Here is a 24,311-nt window from a genome sequence, read left to right as displayed (position 1 = left end):
AAGTAACTCTTAAGATTAGATGTAGTACATGGCGACAAGATAAATATTTCCGACAAGATGATATATAAACAGAATTATTTGATAATACCACAACAATCCTGCAAGATGCTGCCTATACTAAGTTTATGGTATGTTGTTTTATTTTTATTATCATTGCAGGTTGTTAAAACTATTAAAATATTTTTTTGAAAATATTCACTTTTTTATTATTTTCAGTTTAATATTATGTTCGCATATTTTGACGTCGGAATGCAAAGCAACCAACACAAATCGACATGAAGTAAGGAAATTACCCGATGGCTTTTTGCTTGGGACAGCTACTGCTTCATACCAAGTAGAGGGCGCTTGGGATGAAGATGGTGCGATTTTTTGCGTTATTTATATTTAACAACCCCTATTAAGACCAGTACGCGTAGTTATCACCGTGATTGTATCACTCTTGTTATTAGTAAACCATTTCAACTCAATTTATGTTGTTAAATATAACTTGATCGGGAACTTTAAATCTATTTGTAAACGTGATCAAAATAAAAATCAAAATTATTCCTACAGGTAAAACGGAAAATATATGGGATCATTTAACTCATACCCAACCTTGTTTAATAAAAGACTGTTCAAATGGAGACATCGCCGATGATTCTTATCACTTATACAAGAGAGACGTGGAAATGATGAGAGAGCTGGGCCTCGATTTCTATAGATTTTCAATTTCGTGGCCAAGAATTTTACCAACCAGTTTTCCAGATAAAATCAATCAAGTCGGCGTTGATTATTACAATAACTTAATAAATGAGATGTTAAAGTACGACATCCAACCTATGGTTACTTTATTCCACTGGGACTTACCACAGAAACTGCAGGAGATGGGAGGATGGGCGAACCCTCATATAGTAGACTGGTTTGGTGACTACGCGCGCGTCGTCTATGAGCTTTTTGGAGATAGAGTTAAGCTCTGGATTACTATTAATGAACCTCACCAGGTCTGTTACTATGGATATGGATCAGATGCTTTGGCCCCTATTTTAAACATTAAAGGCGTGGCGGAGTACATGTGTGCAAAGAATTTGCTACTGGCGCATGCAAGAGCATACCATATTTATGATAAAGAATTTAGACCAACGCAAGCTGGCTCAATCTTTATTTCCTTCAGTGCTCAGTGGTATGAACCGGAAAGTGAAAATGAAATAGACGCTGCTGAGGAAGCTAATCAATTTGAAGTAAGTAATATTTGTCAAAATGTCCATGTACTTTAAATTGTCCATTTACTCCATTTTCTTTTTAATTTCAGTGGGCTCAGTATTCTCACCCAATTTTCTCCGAGTCTGGCGATTTCCCTCCGATTATGAAAGAAAGAATTGCCGCAAAAAGCGCGAGTCAAGGATTCCTGCGGTCTCGGTTGCCAGAGTTTACTCCTGAAGAAGTCGAATACGTACGCGGTACCTCAGATTTCTTCGGACTCAACCACTATACCACATACTATGTATACAGAAACGAGTCAACCTTTGGATTGTACGAGGAACCATCGTTTAAAGATGATTTAGAAGTAATTACGTACCAAAAGCCTGAATGGAAAATTGGAGAGTCGGATTTCACAAAGGTAAAAAATCGTATATTGTTAATAATTTTGCTGATCCCTACTTTAGCGCACCTTCGTAAATATATAAAAATAGTGTTTACCAAAATCCGAACTTCATATTTAATTATTCATTCTACAAAAGTAAAAAAGTTACATATAGTTCTATTTTATCAACTTGTCAAACATCTGAATTACGAAATAAGGTATTCAATAAATACAAACTTTGTTGTATCTTTTAAATGATATCGTATGATATTATCATACATATTTATGATTGCTTTAAGTTCGTGCCATGGGGATTCTACAAGTTACTGACTAAAATAAAAGAAGACTACGGCAACCCCCCTGTATACATCACAGAGAATGGTTTCGCAACCCACGGCGGACTTGATGACGTCGACCGCGTTACTTACTACGTTAACTACATCGACGCCATGTTGGATGCCATTGATGAGGGATCAGATATCAGAGCGTATACTGCATGGAGTCTCATGGACAACTTTGAGTGGATGCGAGGATATGTGTAAGTTGCTTAGATTCATAAGATTGACCTACATCACACATACACATATACTCCCTCACCTTTTCGGTTAAAATAATAATCAGTATTGTCAAGTTATTAGATAATAAATTTAGTGTTACTTTTTATAATATATTTTACCAAATAAACTACTTTATTTTGATATCAATATCGGGAAAAATTATAATGCACCTAATGTCACATGTTACAAAAAGATAAAGGTGTATGTACAGGGAGCGACAAAAGTTACATTTTAAAACTTATGGTTTCTGTTACAATATCACAATATAGGTACACCGCGCTAATGGTAATTGTAAATTACTTTGATTAAAGTATTCATTAGAGTTTTTAACTATCCAGTGAGCGGTTCGGTCTGTACGAGGTAGACTACGAGAGCCCGGAGCGCACGCGCACGCCGCGCAAGTCCGCTTTCGTGTATAAGAACTTATTGCGCACGCGCGCACTCGACATGCACTACGAGCCTGACACCACCATCATGACCATCGACGAATGATTTGGAATGTCTAGAAAATTGCTCACGTATTAATAAATTATTACATCTTTTGTGTGTTATTTCATTGTTAATCGATTGTCATTAACATTCTAATTCCTATTATAAAGTCCCTGTAGTGATTGAAATTACTTTTGTTTATCATTATAATATTTCCTTTATTCCGTAGGTTACCCCGTGCAATAAGTTGAAATGCATCGCATAAATATCTGTCCCATAACAAACTTTCCAAACCAGAATATAACAGCACTTTACACTAATTTTGTTAGCTAGAAAGAGGACCTAGATACCTTCAATCTGTAAATATCATCTACCACGTGGGCACGACTTTCAACATCTAATCCTCTGCTAAGACCTTAGATGCTATCAAATTCCTAAATTTCTTAAAAAAAATATATTGTTCAACGATATTATCCAGGATTCATTTACTTCTTGTCTTACGATGTTATGTATTCGAATATTAAGTTTATTATTTCCCATTCAAAAAAAATGTTACTATTTAAGGCTTTTTGACTGTTTATGTTTGCTATTTAAATATTACAAAAGAGCAACTTAATAAATATGCTTCTGTAGAACGAGTCTATTCGAAGTATCGACAAGGTATATTTAAAGTGTGTAGGTAAATATGACAACTTACTAAATATCGCTGAAAATTTAAGATATATTTCGATCATACGTAGTCGTAGCAGAGATTGAGTAGTAAAAGCAAAGGTTTTATTTTAACAATGACAACAATTTATAAAAAAAAGTGTTAAAGAATTTCGATTTAACTATATCCTTTAAACATTTTGTTGTTATCATCTGGATAAAACCCTTACCACCTATGGACTTGTAATCCGATATTATCAGTGACATGACAATATCTCAATTGTTGTTTTGGCAATAAACACTTTACAATTTATGATGTGACAAAAATCTCTAATAAAATATAAAACGAAGCGCTAGAAATTATGTTTAAATTTGCTTTAATCATCCTTTAATAAAGCGCAAGAACTGGTGATATAACGTAATTTATTCACCTGTACATTATTGAAAATAAATAATTGTGTTCATTATTTATCGGTGCCTCCCTGTGATAAAAGTACCTTAAAAGTTATAGGTACTTTTATTACAGAAAGTATTTATTTATTTATGTTATAGGTATTTTTGATATTGAATTTTTCTTCATACTACTCACATTTATCCCATCGCCATCAACTTTCAAACGGTGAAAACGGTAAAAGACGGTGTGCTGTGATTGTATGTCCTGATGGTTAAGAATTTTGCCATTCTATCGTGGCGTCAAAGTTATGAGCATACTAAGGTAGAGAAAAATATAGTGAGGTAACCTACATATCATAAACTTCTGTGGAAAAAATCTCAAAGATATTTTAAGTCCATCGCAACAAGTCAACTATGGCCTTAGCGCTTCTTACTAGTTACAAGTTAGCAAGACGTTAAATGGGACACATATACTATGTTGGTGATGGTGACGTCATTGGTGTCTTGGAGTTTTTAGTGAAATATTTAAAGTGCTAGAAAAATACTTAAGTATATACATGAAAATATCAACTCGAACGAAGGTGAAGATTAGATTTTGTATAAAGCGACGTAAGAAGAGATACCATTGAGTATTATATAAACAGACATGATTGTAATAATCTTATTACAAAATCCCCAGAAGATGCAGCATATCGCATATTTTGGGTAAATCATAGTTATAGTGTTTGTATTTTATTGGTGTCTATTTATTTATTCTCAAGGATAATATAAACGATTATTTTCAGCTTACTTATATGTTCGCATTTCCTAGTAACAGAGTGCAAAGCGACAGATCGTCATGAGGTAAGGAAATTGCCCGATGGCTTCTTACTTGGCACGGCAACTGCATCTTATCAAATAGAGGGTGCATGGAATGAAGATGGTAATTGAATACATAATTATATTTATATGCAACTAGCCTAGAATTATAACAAGTTATCATGACAAATTGTCGTAATAAAAATAAATATATACTCATCACTATGTGCCACAATAAATCCGGACTGCTGGTAGAGCACCTATCTCAAGTCTTCTTAGTTGTTACATTTATATTATATTATATTTATAGTCAGATATAGCATAGGTATATACCTACGTCTTCGTCAGCTATAAATGTACTATTTTTATTTGTTGCAGGGAAAACAGAAAATATATGGGATCATTTAACTCATACCCAACCCTGCTTAGTAAAAGACTGTTCAAATGGAGACATTGCCGATGATTCTTATCAGTTATATAAAAGAGACGTGGAAATGATGAGAGAGCTGGGAATCGACTTCTACAGATTTTCAATTTCATGGACAAGAATTTTACCAACCAGTTTCCCAGACAAAATAAATCAAGCCGGCGTTGACTATTACAACAACTTAATAAATGAGATGTTAAAGTACAACATTCAACCTATGGTCACTATATTCCACTGGGACCTGCCTCAGAAACTTCAAGAGATGGGAGGATGGACGAACCCGTACATAGTAGACTGGTTTGGAGACTACGCTCGCGTGGTATACGAGCTTTTTGGGGATCGAGTTAAGCTCTGGATTACTATAAACGAGCCCCACCCAATTTGCTATTATGGATATGGAACAAATAGTCTGGCCCCTATCTTAAATATCAAAGGCGTAGCTGAGTATTTATGTGCTAAAAATTTACTTTTGGCGCATGCAAGAGCTTATCATATTTACGATAAAGAATTTAGACCAATACAAGGTGGATCAATTTTTATTTCGTTAAACGCTAGATGGAATGAACCAGAGACTGATAAGGATATCGAAGCTGCAGAAGAAGCTAATCAATTTCAGGTTATATTTATTTTTACGTACGTAAAATTAAGGCGCAGGATTAATACTATTTTATTTCCAAATATAGAAATGGACTTATTAGTCTGCAATATATTAATCTAAACATTTAATATTTCAGTGGGCACAGTACTCTCATCCAATATTCTCCGAATCTGGCGACTTTCCGCCTATTATGAAAGAAAGAATTGCCGCTAAAAGCGCAAGTCAAGGGTTCTTTAGATCTCGGTTGCCAGAGTTCACTCCTGAAGAAGTCGAATACATACGCGGTACCTCAGATTTCTTCGGACTCAATCACTATTCCTCGCACTATGTGTACAGAAATGAGTCTGCTATTGGTTTCTATGAAGTACCGTCATTTAATGACGATTTAGAAGTATTATCATACCAGTTGTCGGAATGGAAAATTGGACAATCAGAGTTCACAAAGGTAAGAAATTAAATGTAATTGAATAACATACATTCTATTTGATCTTTTCATTCGTGAACATGATAAGTCGTTTCAAGTCCATTATAAGGGTTGCATCACATCTATGAACTACTTTAGGTTTTATTTTTATAAATTCTTGAAATAATTCCTTATATAATATGCGCTAAAATATGAGCGGTTTAGATTTTACAATTACAAGTAATGAAAAAAATACAAGTACGAAAAAAATTATAAACATACAACATTTATTTTCTCCTGTTTGAAGTACGTCCCATGGGGTTTCTACAATTTGCTAACAAAAATAAGAGAAGACTACGGCAACCCTCCTGTATACATCACAGAGAATGGTTTCGCAACCCACGGCGGACTCAATGACGACGACCGCGTTACCTACTACCTTAACTACATGGACGCCATGCTGGACGCCGTAGATGAGGGATCGGATATCAGAGCGTATACGGCGTGGAGCCTGATGGATAACTTCGAATGGCTACAGGGTTATACGTAAGTTATAATTACACGGGGGTGTTGGATGCAAAAACTTGTATTGTAACATAGTATAGATAGATACTTTATGTTACACTTTTATTTTAACAGTGAGCGGTTCGGTCTGTACGAGGTGGACTACGAGAGCCCGGAGCGCACGCGCACGCCGCGCAAGTCCGCCTTCGTGTACAAGAACATAGTGCGCACGCGCGCACTCGACATGCACTACGAGCCTGACATCACCGTCATGACCATCGACGTTTGATTGATTTGAAGTGTCAAAAAAGTGTTAATAAATTGCAAAATATATTGTATGTATTTAACTACTATTACTACTACTACTACTACTATTACTACTGCTATTATTGTATTATAATTAATGTTCTGACATCTGTTATAAATTCCATGTAATGTAATTGGTTTTAAAACTATTATAATATAGACAGTTATATGGATTTTTACTTTTTGTTGTTGAATATTTCAATGGATTGTCAATGCGGTGTTGAATTTTATCGAAGATCAAGTTAATAAACTGATACACCTTTCTTTAAAACGTGTCTAATCGGTTCCTATTTAACTGCATGGGTAATTATGACGACATAGGCGAATTTTGAACAAAAAAAAAATATACATGGCCTAAAATAGAAACCTGATTTTCTATTTTTTATTACGTACTGTTCCATCACAATGTCGTAAATTTGTTACTTATTAAGATAAAATAGACTTGTGTTTCAATCTATTTAAACAATGCAATGCATGCAATGCAAGATTCAAATTGTTTCCTTTAAACATTTTAGTGTAGTTATTATATGGATAAGGCTCTAATCTTGACAATACATCAATAGTTGTCTTGAGCGCATTGTATGTATTGTATTGCGTTTAATTGTCTTTGGCGGCAGGTGTCTCTGAGGAGGAGGACATGCTTGTCTGCTAATTCTATAAAATATATGAAAAAAACCGATCGAATTAGAATCCTACTTGATGTCGTATACAGATGCTTTCCTACAGATTACTGAGTACCATATTGAACCCTCTTGTATATGATATAACAGCTAAACACGATTGTTATTATTAATATCAGTTACATAAATAAAGAACACTTTCTCGATAATACTTACACGAAATCTACGTTATCCTCATGGCCCGCAACTTACAGAAAACTAAATTTGAAGAATGATAAATAGGACGTACGAGTATATTGCGATATGCATCTTCTTGTATAAATTCACACTGTTGACCTGGGCTCTAATCTCATTTGCGCACCTGTAATCTAAGAATCTAAGTGAGAAAACCGTGAAGGTCTGCGATATGTACAATGTGACAAAAATAAATTAATAAATAAATATCAAAACGACGTTACGATAGTGCAGATTAGATCTGCTATAAAGTTTGCTGACGATAGCGACAAGAGGTATTATATAAACAGAGACGATAGTTATAATAATCTTATGACAAAATCCCTAGAAGATGCAACATATCGCATACTTATGGTAAATTTTAATCGTTAATACTTTATTGGAGTTTATTTTGTAATAATATAATTATGTAATTAACAAATATTTTCAGTTTACTTCTATGTTCGCATTTCCTAGTAATGGAATGCAAAGCGACAAATCGTCATGAAGTAAGAAAATTACCCGAGGGCCTCTTACTTGGCACGGCAACAGCATCCTATCAGATAGAGGGTGCATGGGATGAAGATGGTAATTGTATACATATTACATAATTATGTTCTACGATATTCCTGCTTTTCTGTCCGCGTGAACTTCTTCTTATACTTTGCCCTCAATCCCACTTCCTGAGAAATATATAAGTTATACATTTTAGTTACTATAAAGTATAATTTATATCATTTATAAGTATAAATAAATAAATAAAATATATGGGTTGTGTCTCTACAGCTGCATGAGTACTTACTTATGCAGTTTTCAAAACACAACCGCTGGTAGCACCAAAATTTATCATTTTAAAATAATCTTATAGAGAATACAATATTATTTTACTATATGACTGTCCTGGACCGTCGCTAGAGTACTGATTCCTAGTCCCATCTTATTTTTTTACCTCGAACCAAACCCATTAAGCTACGTGTACGAATAAACGATTCACAATACATATAACATAAGTACGTCTTCGCCACCCAAGTTACAATTCTACAAATAAATTTTTATTTCATTTATTATATTTTGATTGCAGGTAAAACAGAAAATACATGGGATCATATTACGCACACCCAACCCTGTTTAATAAAAGACTGTTCAAATGGAGACATTGCCGCTGATTCTTATCACTTATACAAGCGAGACGTGGAAATGATAAGAGAGCTGGGCGTCGATTTCTATAGATTTTCAATTTCATGGACAAGGATTTTACCAACAAGTTTTCCAGATAAAATCAATCAAGCCGGTGTTGACTATTACAATAATTTAATTAATGAATTGTTGAAGTACGGTATCCAACCTATGGTCACAATATATCACGCGGACTTGCCACAGAAACTTGAGGAGATGGGAGGATGGACAAACCCTTACATAGTAGACTGGTTTAGCGACTATGCGCGCGTTGTTTTTGATCTATTTGGAGACAGGGTAAAGCTCTGGATTACTATAAACGAACCTTATTCGATCTGCTATTTCGGATATGGAACAGATATTTTTGAATTAAAAAGAAGAGGTAAAGGCGTGGCTTACTACATGTGTGCAAAGAATTCGCTATTAGCACATGCAAGGGCATACCATATTTATGATAAAGAATTTAGACCGACCCAAGCTGGCTCAATCTTTATTACGTTAGGCGCTCCATGGTATGAACCGGAAACTGAAAAAGAAATAGAGGCTGCAGAGGAGGCTAATCAGTTTGAGGTTAGTTATATGACTTGAAATGTTACTTGAAATATTAAAACATTAATGATATTTACAAATAATATTATTTATTATAATATAGGAGTAGCAGACGAGCATGCAGTCTACCTGATGTTAAGTGGCTACTACCGACCATGCACTTCTGTAATCAACCTCAGATAGGGTTAGATATTACTAAATGAGGTCGGCCATAGATGCCCCGCTACCCCTGAGGAGTAAGCTGGAACGCCTCGGAAAAGTATGACTCCCTTGCCACACCTTACAAACCAGAACGCAGCAGCGCTTAAGACTGCTGTTATTAGGCAGAAATAGGTGTGGCGGTGGTGGCGCCGGCATTATACTACAAAGGGTTCTACCAGCTTGAACCTAAATATTTTACCTAAATGTTTTTTTTGAATTTTTAATTCGAACCGGAAAATCAAGCGTAGCATAAGTATGAAATTTGTTAATATTTCAGTGGGCTCAATACGCTCACCCAATTTTCTCCGAGTCTGGCGATTTCCCTCCGATTGTGAAAGAGACAATTGCCGCTAAGAGCGCGAGTCAAGGATTCCCTCGGTCTCGGTTGCCAGAGTTTACTCCTGAAGAAGTCGAATACGTACGCGGAACCTCAGATTTCTTCGGACTCAACCATTATTCCACCTATTATGTATACAGAAATGAGTCAGCTTTTGGGATTTATGAAGAACCATCATTTCAAGATGATTTAGAAGTCATTACATATCAAGAGTCTGTATGGAAAATTGGAGAATCGGATGTCATAATGGTATATATTTGTTTTTAAATTATGTATTTATAATATATAGTTCATTTTTGGCGTTATAAAAGACTGTTCAAGAACTCGAGAATGTTAATAGAAAGATTGATTGCTTTAACTTCTGTGGGTGTAATCCTTAAAAACAAGATAAAAAACATGTTCAGCAAAAATACCTAGTTATTTACTTATAAGAAACGTTTAAAATACAATATATATAGCTATATGTCACAGCTAACTAGCCTAGCTAGATGCAAACTGAACAGTCTCACGTTTTAACTAAACAGTGCCGTTCAATTACTTTCCTGAATAAAAGTAAAAGTAAAGGAAATTATTTACATCAGTGACGTTTAAATTCTTTAAACTAGTATTTTAAATTTAAAGCCAATTAAATTATATTTTACTAAGTACATGGATCTAATTATTGTGTATTTTCTAATGATTTAAGTCGGTCCCGTGGGGATTCCACAAGATACTGACTAAAATAAGAGAAGACTACGGCAACCCCCCGGTGTATATCACAGAGAATGGTTTTGCAACTCACCGTGGTATCAATGACGTTGACCGTATCACCTACTATCTCAACTACCTCAACGCCATGCTGGACGCCGTAGATGAGGGGTCAGATGTCAGAGCGTACAGTGCGTGGAGTCTGATGGATAACTTTGAGTGGCTACAGGGATATACGTAAGTCAAAATTACACTGGGATATGAGCTGCAAATCAATCCTATCATATATTTTTAATGCATATTCATGCATAAAATACCTACTATAAAAATATTTAATGTACTGGACACTTTACGTAAAGACACAATAATATTGAATTCTTATAGTGAGCGATTCGGTCTGTACGAGGTGGACTACGAGAGCCCGGAGCGCACGCGCACGCCGCGCAAGTCCGCCTTCGTGTACAAGAACATAGTGCGCACGCGCGCACTCGACATGCACTACGAGCCCGACGCCACCGTCATGACCATCGACGATTAATTGATTTGGAATGTATATAAGAATATTTGTTAATAAATTACTACATCTGTTGTTTTTATTTTACTATTATCGAATTCCATTTATTAAGTGGTTTTAAAATTAAGTCTCTTAATTCAACTAGACATCGTTAAGAGACTTAATGCTAATATTTTTTAAGCAGACGTAATATTTGAAAATGAAATTTGACTTTTCCTTTAACGTGTTAGTGTAGGTACCACAAAAAAACTAAGTTACTCATTATTTACCATTGTAATCATATGACTATTAGATACATCAGAGACAGTTGTTTTAATAAAATATGGACTGATTGCAAAAATGTCCATGGGAGGTAGTTGTCACTTATAATGAGGTGGCAGGCATGTTTGTTTACTACTTTTATAATATGTAGTAGTCGTAGTAGTAGTAGTAACTAGTAATTTTATTATAAATGAAATGAATGTATGAATTTGGACTGGACGACATGCCAAAGAATGATGTGTTACAAAAAATATTTCATAAAAATATCAAAACAAGAAACGTTAAGATTAGATTTGTTACAAAATCTGTTGACGTTAACGACAAGATACTATCAGATATTATATAAACAGAGATGATGGTAAAAATCTTATTTCAAAATCTGTAGAAGATGCGGCGTATCGTTTATTTATGGTAAATTATAATTGTGTATATTTTATTGGTGTTTATTTTATTTAAAAGTACGGAAATATATATTGATTAATTATTTTCAGTTTATTACTATGCTTGCATTTCCTAGTAACGGAGTGCAAACTGAGAGATCGTCAAGAAGTAAGGAAATTCCCTGATGGCTTTTTATTTGGAACGGCCACCGCATCTTACCAAATAGAGGGGGCCTGGGATGAAGATGGTAATTTTGTACACAATTATGTTTTATGAGTTTCCGGTCGCACTGGCCATGTGAGCCTCCTCTTATATTTTATATTTTCCCTCAACCTTACATCCCGAGACATAAATTTAACGGAACAAAATATTTTTCCTCCCCGTAAAACTTCTAGCAATTTTGGTGTCGCCATTACCAAGACTATGCCAAACAAACAATTGCAATAATAAAAAACCTTGACTTTCATTAGAGTTAAAGACTTTTTTTATATTCAAATAGAGCGACTATGCAACAAAAATGTGTAACAACTATAATAACAATAACCTTATTCACAAATAAATTGATTTGATTCGAGTAGATAACACTGACCCATTATTATCTCAAATTTATGATTTTAAACTTACATTGTATAAGTACTTCGTTTTTATGCCTTACATCAAATCAGACCTCATTAAATTTCATCTATGATGGAATTCTCACAGCATAATATGGTATACGCCTTTGCAGGCCAAGTTACAATTCCATAATTAAAACATATAGTTTTATTTTGATTGCAGGTAAAACAGAAAATATATGGGACCATTTAACTCATACCCAACCCTGTATAATAAAAGACTGTTCAAATGGAGATATTGCGGATAATTCATATCACTTATACAAGAGGGACGTGGAAATGATGAGAGAGCTGGGCCTTGATTTCTATAGATTTTCAATTTCGTGGACAAGAATTTTACCAATAAGTTTTCCAGACAAAATCAATCAAGCCGGCGTTGACTATTACAACAACTTAATAAATGAGATGTTAAAGTATAACATCCAACCTGTGGTCACTATATATCACTGGGACCTGCCACAGAAACTTCAGGAGATGGGAGGATGGACAAACCCTCATATAGTAGACTGGTTTGACGATTTCGCGCGTGTCGTTTATGAACTTTTCGGAGACAGGGTTAAGCTTTGGATTACTATAAATGAACCTCATCCGGTCTGCTATTACGCATATGGAGCAGATCGTATGGCCCCTGTTTTAAACATTAAAGGTGTGGCTGAATACATGTGTGCAAAGAATTTGCTACTGGCACATGCAAGAGCATACCATATTTATGATAAAGAATTTAGGCCAACTCAAGGTGGCTCAATTTTTATTTCATTAAGTGCTCAATGGTATGAACCAGAAACTGAAAATGAAATAGAGGCTGCAGAGGAAGCTAATCAATTCGAAGTAAGTATATTATTTACGATGTTACGTCGAATCAATTTAATATATGAAGAATATTTATTATCGAATTATTTATTCGCCAAATGACTGTAATTTAAATCCTAGTTTGTTTAAATTCTCAATTGGACGATATAGTTCCAAATTACAACTATAAAAATTTGTATCACTCTGACAGTAAAATCATCAATAATATAATTATCAAATTTACTCACATTTCAGTGGGCTCAGTACTCTCACCCAATTTTCTCCGAGTCTGGTGATTTCCCTCCGATTATGAAAGAGAGAATTGCCGCTAAAAGCGCAAGTCAAGGATTCCCGCGGTCTCGGTTGCCAGAATTTACTCCTGAAGAAGTCGAATACGTACGCGGAACCTCAGATTTCTTCGGACTCAACCACTATTCTACCTATTATGTATACAGAAACGAATCAGCTATTGGATTCTATGAGGAACCATCATTTAAAAATGATTTAGAAGTACTTACGTACCAAATGTCTGAATGGAAAATTGGGGAATCGGATTTCACAATGGTAACAAAATATTATGTACTCTTTTCAAAGTTACTTTTTAGACAAACAGCTTAAGTAATTTGAAGGATCAATTTTTTATCGCATTATTTTATTACTTGTTTCTCTCTAGACCCAATTCTGTAGTCGTATTCGTAGTAGCAGTTTATATAATTACAACAATAAAAATACTTTCATATTTTTATATCAATATTATAATTTAAAAAGAGATAATTTTAAGTGCATGTATCTCATTATTGCACGACTCATGATGCGAAGCATCAGAGAGTGCTTTACGATCGAAAAATTTTTTTCGCTTCATTTTGGCGGCTATTTTTATTATTATAGCCTTGATAGTTCACGGAATCAAGATATTTTGCATACTATTGTCGAGATAATTTAATGGAGATTAATTCCATACTTTTTAAAAATTGATTTACTGCAATAGAATTGGAAAAAAACACCAAAATAGGTCAAAAAAATTTCCTGTCCGTCATGTGTGAAACCTGAAAACACTGTAACTTGTGAAAAAATCCATCATTTGAGTTAATTTTTTTTTTTAAATTCTAATCGACGATTGTAGGTCACTGAATGCGAATGATTAATTAATTCAGTGTCGTTTAATTGCAATTTATAAAAAACTAAAACTACAAGACTGTATATATCTATAGATATTATGTACATTTATTCCACCAGGGGCGCTTGTGCAGTACCTTCTTCCTACAGCTGTTTTTTCGGCAATTAATTTTGAACGACTTATGTTTTTTTTTTTTTTATATTTCATAATTAAATGAGCATTATGAGTCGTGCACTTTTGGATTTTCCAAACTTTTTTTGTATTTTCGAATGTTTAAGTCCGTCCCATGGGGATTCTACAAGTTACTGACTAAAATAAGAGAAGACTACGGCAACCCCCCTGTGTATATCACGGAGAATGGCTTCGCAACCCATGGCGGACTCGATGACGACGACCGCGTCACTAACTACCTCAACTACATCGACGCCATGCTAGACGCCATAGACGAGGGGTCGGATATCAGAGCGTATACTGCGTGGAGCCTGATGGATAATTTCGAGTGGCTACAGGGTTATACGTAAGTTAAATTTACATGGGGATAGGACCGGAAAAAAAAAATATTTCGTATGTGTACTGAGTAGGTACTTCATACAGCGCTATGAATGTGAAAACAACATCACTTTTACAAAAGAACCTACTATAACCCCGATCAAATCATATTTGTTGTACACATTTAAGGCCCCAAAGGAGATGTTTCATTTTCGGCCATCTCATGTACACTATATCTAAAAAGCACGTATAATTTGTATAATTGAAGAAAAATACACATATATTTTGATAACCTAAAGTATTCCTGTTTAAAAATATTTAAAGTAAGCATTCCTCATTGAAATATTAAATATGGCGGAATACTGTCAATGTCAACTTTTTAAAATTGTCGATGTCGGTCAGGGAACCTATGTGTACCCCACACATAGGTTACTATACTCTTTAGATGTCGGTAATTCTGTATTTCGCTGTTTTTGTCGTAAAGTTATTGTTACCTTAGTACTTTACAACCTGGCTTTTGTTTTGGGTATCCCGTCATTATTTCTGAATTAAAATAATTATTTATAATAATTATAACAAAACCACCTTTTAAATAGTATCTGGTTTTATAGATGTAAGTGACATGTCAAATTAATAAAGAAGAAGTTGTCAATTTCATATGTGTAAAAGTGGATATATACATATTATATAATAGTGAACTCCAATGTAAACGTTAAATAAATATGTACTGATGAGAAGATCCCATTTCAATCCTGAATATGGTTCTGCTCTGTGCTGCTTACGATTTTGGACTGATTCTACCTTACTTGTTTACCCAGCTTATGTGTTATGGACTCTTGTGATTTTCGTGCGATCGTTATGGATTGTGATGACAAGGATTCAATATCATCAGGTAAAATATACATCAGTTAGTTGTATTAATCGTGAAATAATCGTTAATAATTTTAAACTAGAGAAGCTAATCTTTTTACATTTGTCTTTTTTTAGATAATTATAATAGCAAGACAAGGAGATTCTTGGGATGACAAAATAATCAGTTATTATTGCAACTGCATCGCTGGGCAACGAACCGTACTCGTAGGTAGCTGCGCTCACATTATGACCATTGTTTGAAGTTTGGGCTGAGCTGAACAGGATATTACAGAAGCTGCTACATGATTGGATGAAAATATTGATAAGGGAAGATATTGAAAATGAATAAATAATGTATCTAAGTGAACAATAAATAAAATATTATCTAAGTGTGTACTTTAAGTTGTTTTATTTACACACTTAAATGTTTTAACTAAAATAAATTGGTATAGAAATACATATTTTGGTACGTTTGTGTTACGTCAAGATTTATGAAAGTAAATATAATTAATGTTTATCAAATATAGGCATTTTTTCTCAATACATACAATACAATATTTATATATCTACGCCCATTCGCGTAAAAAATATGTAAAAAAAAAATAAAAAAATGTATAAAAAGTATATAAAAGTATATAATGTATATAGTAAGTTAAAAGAGAATGACAGATGACATTATTACGGTAATCACTACCGCCATGATGTTTTTCCACTGTTGTGTTGCAAGTTTAAGTGTAAATTATTGTTTTTAAACAATTAAACGAACATGATTTGAAGAAAATGAAACCCTACGAATTGTTTTTTGCATGTTTTCTTAGTTTTTAGTATAATGTACAAAAGGTGGCCGGGAGCCCATACATTTTGAAACATCTCCTTTGTCGTGATAATATTGTAAAGTCTATTTTATGAATTGGTAAAATACTTATACATTTATCCTTATAGTGAACGATTCGGTCTGTATGAGGTGGATTACGAGAGCCCGGAGCGCACGCGCACGCCGCGCAAGTCCGCCTTCGTGTACAAGAACATTTTGCGCACGCGCGCACTCGACATGCACTACGAGCCTGACACCACAATCATGACCATCGACGAGGGACACTAATTAAAAAAATATTACTTCATGAATAAAGTGCTTAACCGTATTTAAATAATTTGATTTATTGAATAGGCATGAGTATTTTTTGTTCTTAACACTTTAACATGTTATGTCATATTAGTATAATACAGCTACAAACTATGATAGCTACTCAAATAACGACACATGTCTAGGTACAGAATTATTTTGTCAACTATAATTTTATTTTGTCGAATTTTGAATTATTCTGGTGCGTATAAGCATGAATATGGGCAAAGAGATTATATTTTTATTTATAATAGTGAAGTAGCAAACAAAATGTATCGCCAACCATAAAGATGTCTTTCTTCTACAGATTCTACTACCTTCATAGGATATACAGTAGACAATGGTAGGATTTTCAAAAAAAAAAAATTAAACACTTGCATCCCGCTTCGCTCTAACAATATCACAGATTGATTGACAGTTGAAATAATTTTAGATAAACTTCTTAGGATGGACCAATTGGTAATAACTTAGTGGATGACACTTTTCCACCCCATTTTCGGTCTATTGCTCCTTTAGAATTAAATTAAATGCAAGCTGCATTATCGACGTTCGCCGACAGTTGTCATCAGTTGTTCGTATGTTATCGCCCTTAAATAATTGAGACAATGTAAAGTAAAATCTCAGTCTATTATTTATATAATTGCATTAATAAAATTAACCAAAAAAATAAAAATGCAGGTCAACATATCTTATGATCAGTATTGTAAGAACTTAAAGTGCAGCTGTCGATACACGCTTTAACCACCAGCTGACTGATAATAATCGAATCAATAAATATTATCAATATTTTTGACAACGATCTTCAAAATATCAATGTTTATTTTGACATAACATTTCCTCTTAACACTCGATAAACACTGAAGAGGGATCAGAGTGATAAAGATTGTGTATGAAATGGCATAACACGATGACCTTCACTTGTAAATAAATTTATATCTTTCATCTTATATAATAAATAGTATCTTGAAGAACCCTTTGTGGTTCAACTCCGGCACCAGCGCCACACCTATTTCTACCTAATAACAGCAGTGTTAGGTGCTGCTGTGTTCCGGTTTGAAGGGTGTGGTAAGGGAGATAGACTTTTCCGAGGCGTTCCAGCTTAGTCCTCAGGGGTAGCAGGTAGCAATATCTAATCCTATCTGGGGTTGATTACAGATGTCCATGGGCGGCAATAGCCACTTACCATGAGGTGGACTATGCTCGTCTGCTATATCTAATCCTATCTGGGGTTGATTACAGATGTCCATGGGCGGCAATAGCCACTTACCATCAGGTGGACTATGCTCGTCTGCTATATCTAATCCTATCTGGGGTTGATTACAGATGTCCATGGGCGGCAATAGCCACTTACCATCAGGTGGACTATGCTCGTCTGCTATATCTAATCCTATCTGGGGTTGATTACAGATGTCCATGGGCGGCAATAGCCACTTACCATCAGGTGGACTATGCTCGTCTGCTATATCTAATCCTATCTGGGGTTGATTACAGATGTCCATGGGCGGCAATAGCCACTTACCATCAGGCGGACTATGCTCGTCTGCTATATCTAATCCTATCTGGGGTTGATTACAGGTGTCCATGGGCGGCAATAGCCACTTACCATCAGGCGGACTATGCTCGTCTGCTATATCTAATCCTATCTGGGTTTGATTACAGATGTCCATGGGCGGCAATAGCCACTTACCATCAGGCGGACTATGCTCGTCTGCTATATCTAATCCTATCTGGGGTTGATTACAGATGTCCATGGGCGGCAATAGCCACTTACCATCAGGTGGACTATGCTCGTCTGCTATATCTAATCCTATCTGGGGTTGATTACAGATGTCCATGGGCGGCAATAGCCACTTACCATCAGGCGGACTATGCTCGTCTGCTATATCTAATCCTATCTGGGTTTGATTACAGATGTCCATGGGCGGCAATAGCCACTTACCATCAGGCGGACTATGCTCGTCTGCTATATCTAATCCTATCTGGGGTTGATTACAGATGTCCATTGGCGGCAGTAGCCACTTACCATCAGGTGGATTATGCTCGTCTGCTACTCGTATATTATAAAAAAAATACTTAATTTAAACTCGATTTTAAAGAGAATCTAACTTGATTTCTGCCTTATACTATGTGGTATCTCAAACATAAGTTATCCTTATTTGTATATTTTTTTGTAGAATGTGTACGTAGAAGTTTATCTTAACAAATCTTATTTCTTAATCGTTGACAAGACAAGACCTCGACCTAAAATTTCTACATACTTCCAATTACTTTATTAAAATTAACGTTTATTTTTTATCAACAACTGATATTACTTCAATCTTTTTATTTATGTGGATAAATGTTATACCAACAAGAACTATGACCACTTCGATTACGTAATTGACAGTAAATATCACCTTTTTTTTTTTTTTTTTCTTCTCGAGGGGGAAACCTTCAAAAGGTACCCGACGGCGTGGGACCGACGCCGGGTTATGTGGGATTTTTACTGCACTAAAACCCCCCCGGTGGCCGTCCTCAACGCTTGTTGGAGAACTCCGGGATCTCCAACGGAACACAACCGGAGCCCTCCAAGCGCGATGCCCAACGGGCTCTACCCTGGGGGAGCAGTTTTCGCTCCTCCCACACCACGTAGTGTTTACGACGGTATGCGACCACACATACCGCCGTCCTTCCCGGGGTCGCTTGCTGGACGGTTCGAGCTCCCACTATTGCCGTCCGCAACCCCGGAAGCCCCCTTTTAGTCGCCTCCTACGACAGGCAGAGGATACTGTAGCCCTATTCTAGTCCCGGAAAGAAAAATATCACCTATGTGTTTGTTTGCCTATTCAATACTTTCGTCTAGTTCCTAGTCGGCCGTTGTATCTAGATTCACTTTCCAGAGATGATATATTGAAGTACCTACTCTTATAGATAACAGGTAAATTCAAAACAATGTTCTCGATCACATTCATCTAAAAATGATAAGATGGCGAAATGATGCGTATAAAACCGTCGCTAAATTTCCTCGCAGACAGATCTCAAAACTACAACGATGATAGGGAAACGGAAGCTTCCGTAAGTACATTAAATATTTATATTCAAGTCCTTACGCACTATATTACGCGTGGCGGAGCGGTCACCATACCGGTCTGACCGCAGTGCCGGGTCCCGGGTTCGATCCCCGGTCAGACAGATATCTAAATGATGAATTTAGGTGTCTGGGTGGTCTGGGTGTTTGTGTATTTGTGTCTGTGTATGTCCACGGCACCTACGACACGGGGAGTCCTAGTGTGGGGCTGTGAGTGTAGAAAGCGTTTAATATTGCATGTACCTAATTCTTCCAGCCAAATTAAACACCAAAGGAATAATAAGTATAATTATCGTGGATCTTACAGATAGGGTTCAATAATAATTAAAAGAGCTTCAGACAAGAATAACGATCACAGTTTATAGCCTAACTTCTATATCTGCCGTATTTCAAATTCCTTTATGATATTGACTAGAATGAATAACCACAACTTATCCGTTTATTGTTAAACTTTGGAAGAATTATTAAAGCCAATGTTTCATAAATTGTTTAATTGTGTCAATAGCATATTGCAACAGTATTCATAACAAGGGCAGCACTATCCTCAAACTTATTCATTTAGATAACTAATGGATATGAGGGCACCAAATAGGAGCATTTCAATATTATAAGTTTTATATTTATATCCACTCTAAATTTTTAGAACATCGAAATCTTGAATCGCAAAATCTTGAATTGCAAAATTCGAAACTTTAAACGCTAATAAACTGGCATTAAAGTAAGAGCCTATTTCATTCATAATCAGCACAAACGTGTTAATCAATGTTTATAAATGAAATTTAAAAATGAAAAATGATTTTCAACAGTTTCCATAATTGATTTTCAGTTACTGGCTTACTCGTATAATCAATTACTAAATCTGTTAATGTTTTTTGCGAAACAAGCACTAAAATATCTTAGCGTAACTCATGGTGCAGTTTACATGGATGCGATATCGAAGGTTTATAATCACCAGTTTATAATTTCCAATAAAAAGTTCATTAAATCTTTCACGAGGAATAATATCATATTTTGGAAAAGATCAAGGAACGTAATAATATCACAATTAAAGCATAATAAACATAGAAAATAACCTGTGTGATTTCTTCTTTAAGGTTATTATTCCTTTGTTATATTGCATTATCAGAATGCAAATCAACTGGATCTCGCCATGAAGTCAGAAAATTCCCAGACGGTTTCCTTCTCGGAGCGGCCACAGCATCATATCAAATTGAAGGCGCTTGGAATGAAGATGGTACGTATCATTACAATCATAACATGTAATAACACAGAGAACACCACTTCACACTCTTGTTTTCTATGTATCTAATAATCATATTGTCATACCCGAACTACATTATATTTTAAAGGAAAATCGGAAAACATTTGGGACACCCAGAGTCATAAGGAACCTTGCGCCATTAAAAATTGTGACACCGGCGATGTGGCGGACGACTCGTACCACCAGTACAAGCGCGACGTAGAGATGATGCGGGAGCTTGGACTGGACTTTTACAGGTTCTCCCTGTCTTGGGCACGCATCCTGCCCACGAGCTTCCCGGACAAGATAAACCAAGCCGGAGTCGATTACTACAATAATCTCATTAACGAGATGCTCAAATACAATATCGAACCCATGATCACACTGTACCATTGGGATTTGCCACAAAAACTGCAGGATATGGGAGGATGGTCCAATCCACACATAGTCGACTGGTTCACTGACTACGCCAGAACTGTTTTCGAACTCTTTGGTGACAGAGTGAACTACTGGATCACTATAAACGAACCGCGTGAAGTTTGCTATCAGGGCTATCCTGGTAAATCAATGGCCCCGATGCTTGATATTTCGGGCTATGCAGAATACATCTGTGCTAAGAATTTACTTTTAGCTCACGCTAATGTTTATCACTTATACAATAACGAATTCAAAGCAGAGCAGGGTGGCATAATTGGTATCACTTTAAGTGCCAGTTGGTATGAACCTGAAAGTGAGGAACACGCCGAGGCTGCAGAGGACACTATTCAGTTTGAGGTAATAAAAAGACGGTTGAGTCACTATGCATTAAATATTAAAAAAATGTTTTTTTTTTTATCAATAATGCGAATTAAGTATTGTACATGATAAATAATTATAGTCCTATTGACAAATTCAAAATACATTATTTTTCAGTGGGGAAAATATTCGCATCCCATTTTCTCAGAGACGGGTGATTTCCCGCCTTCAATGAAGGCTAAAATAGCAGCTAAGAGTGCTGAACAAGGATTCTTCAGGTCTAGGTTACCGGAATTCACTCCTGAAGAAATAGAATTTGTGCGTGGGAGCAGCGACTTTTTCGGACTTAACCACTATACTACTAACATAGTTTATAGAAATGCCTCAGTATTTGGCGTTCACCCATCTCCATCGTACTATGACGATTTAGACACTATGGCGTACCAACTTAGCGAATGGGAATCTGGAGCGTCTACGTGGTTAAAGGTTAGTCAACAATGAAATAATTCATAATAAGTTCAGACTTATTTTCCAGTATTTATATTCTACAGAATATGCATAAGCTAAACGATATATCAAGCCAGGCCATTTGGAAATATCACAGCATTAAGAAAGCATTAATTTCTACTAAGTTTCAAGTAACAGTTAAATACAAAGTATATCTTCATTTATTCGACCTATTTTATGCCTTAATATTTTTACAGATTGTGCCATGGGGTTTTTACAATCTTCTGACGAAGATTAGGACAGACTACAACAACCCGCCCGTATTTATAACGGAGAACGGAATGTCGACTTTCGGGGGCCTGGATGATGACAATCGCGTGGGGTACTACCGCGCGTACCTCGACGCCATGCTGGACGCCATCGACGAGGGCTCTGATATACAAGTGTACACTGCCTGGAGTTTGATGGATAACTTTGAATGGCTGGCTGGATACAGGTATATTTTTTAAATAAATAATTATAGAGGTAAACCTGCGACCCTATAAAAAGCTTTACTACTTCATCCACAGTCCTTTAATATATTATTAATTAAATAGACGTATTTTACTTACATAAAATTAGTACTTAATAGTAATAATAATAGTAATAATATACACCCATACACCTAAGAGAATACTTTATTCTTCTAAGTAATTTGAACACAGCAACCCATTCCCAGGGGCTACAAGAAAACACTTGTTCATTATTTGATGTTTATTTGTTTAAGTAACATTTACCATCATTGCTATAACTACAGTGAACGTTTCGGTCTATACGAAGTGGACTACGAGAGCCCGGAGCGCACGCGCACGCCGCGCAAGTCCGCCTTCGTGTACAAAGAGATCATCCGCGCACGTGCACTTGATCCCCACTACGAGCCCGACACCACCGTCATGACCATCGACGAAGGACACTGAATACAATAAATTTTATACGAACGTCACACTTTTCTTCCTTTGATTTTTTATAATATAGATATTTGGTAGCTCCCTTAAAGAAATCTCAGAATATTTAAAAATGTTTGAATACATAGAAAATTATGGATATTATTGTAATACTAGCAACCCGCCCGCGCTTTGCACGGGCAGAATAGAATAAGTGTCTATTTTTTCGTAGTGAACTATCAGTTTTTTGAAGGTGCTAGAATCCTTGGTGGATAGATAAGTGTACACTGCACAGGAAGTGTTTTTAGAAAAAGTATAATAAATATCATATTATCATTCGACAAACACTTAACAAAAAACATTTTAACTTCTTTCTTTGTCTTTGGTTTTCTAATCCATATTGGGTTGTGAAAATGAAATGAGTTTGGTTGTTAAATCGAAGTGGTTCGCCTCCGTCGGAATCAACGCCACACCTTTGTATACCTTATAACAGCAATAATAAGCGCGAATGTGTTCTATTTTGAAAAATGAGGTAAGGAAAACATACTTTTCCGAAGCACTCCAGCTTAGCCCTCAGAAGTAGTGGTGCATCTAGTCAACCTCGTGTAGGAATCTTATGAGTATTTACTCTGGGGATGATTATTATACAGACGTTCATGGGCGGCTGTAGTCATTCACCATCCGGTGCACAGAAAGCTCGTCTGCTACTCCTTCAAAAAAATCAACCGACATTCACACCCAGAACAACAAAACGCAGAACTTCTTCATGGTGGAAATAAGTACGATGGTAGTACCTCCCCATACTAATCCCGTCTGAGGTTTATTGTAAATGGTCATGGGCGGCTGTTGCCATATACTATCAGTAGTTATGTATTGTATAATAACTAAAGTCAACGAAGTCGCGGGGGAAATTAGTAAAACATGTGCTATAACGAACACTCAAAACCTGTTTACAATTAAAAATTGCAATAATGGCAATAAGTACTCTATAATTCTTCAGCTGGTAGGTAGTGGTAAACCTAATTATATAAAGTTTTAAAGGCTGATCTTCTATTACGCTATATTTTAACGAAAATACATATATTTCAAACCTACAATCTCTATTATGACGATGATTTTTAAACTTGACGACAAATATGATAAGATCATATATAAATAAAAACGTATTTTAGTCACATGCAATGTATATCAAACCAACAGTCATGTTAGGCGGGATGAGGTTTGCGTGGGTATTTTTTATATACGTTAAGATGCGAGGAGTTCATGGAAAATATTCAATAAATAGACTCTGCTTCTTTTTAAACCAAAGTGACGCCAATTTCCGTTAATTATAACTCTATTCACATGTGTTT

The 24,311-nt window shown here is 35.6% G+C and overlaps 1 protein-coding gene and 1 pseudogene across 2 annotated transcripts in view; one reads left to right on the top strand and one right to left on the bottom strand.

The window, feature by feature from the left end:
- Nucleotides 1-24,311, bottom strand: part of smog (G-protein coupled receptor 158 smog) — a 73,434-nt gene that overhangs the window by 25,929 nt on the left and 23,194 nt on the right. The gene's annotated exons all lie outside the window — the stretch shown is intronic.
- On the top strand, nucleotides 37-22,992 carry LOC140747879 (lactase/phlorizin hydrolase-like; annotated as a pseudogene).

This window comes from Epargyreus clarus, unplaced genomic scaffold (genome assembly GCF_041222505.1).
Source record: "Epargyreus clarus isolate Ecla_fem2 unplaced genomic scaffold, WU_Ecla_fem_2.2 ptg000015l, whole genome shotgun sequence".
In the NCBI taxonomy this organism is placed as follows: Eukaryota; Metazoa; Arthropoda; class Insecta; order Lepidoptera; family Hesperiidae; genus Epargyreus; species Epargyreus clarus.
The sequence above is the reverse complement of the archived record's forward strand: the minus strand, read 5'-3'. Positions and strand labels throughout refer to the sequence as shown.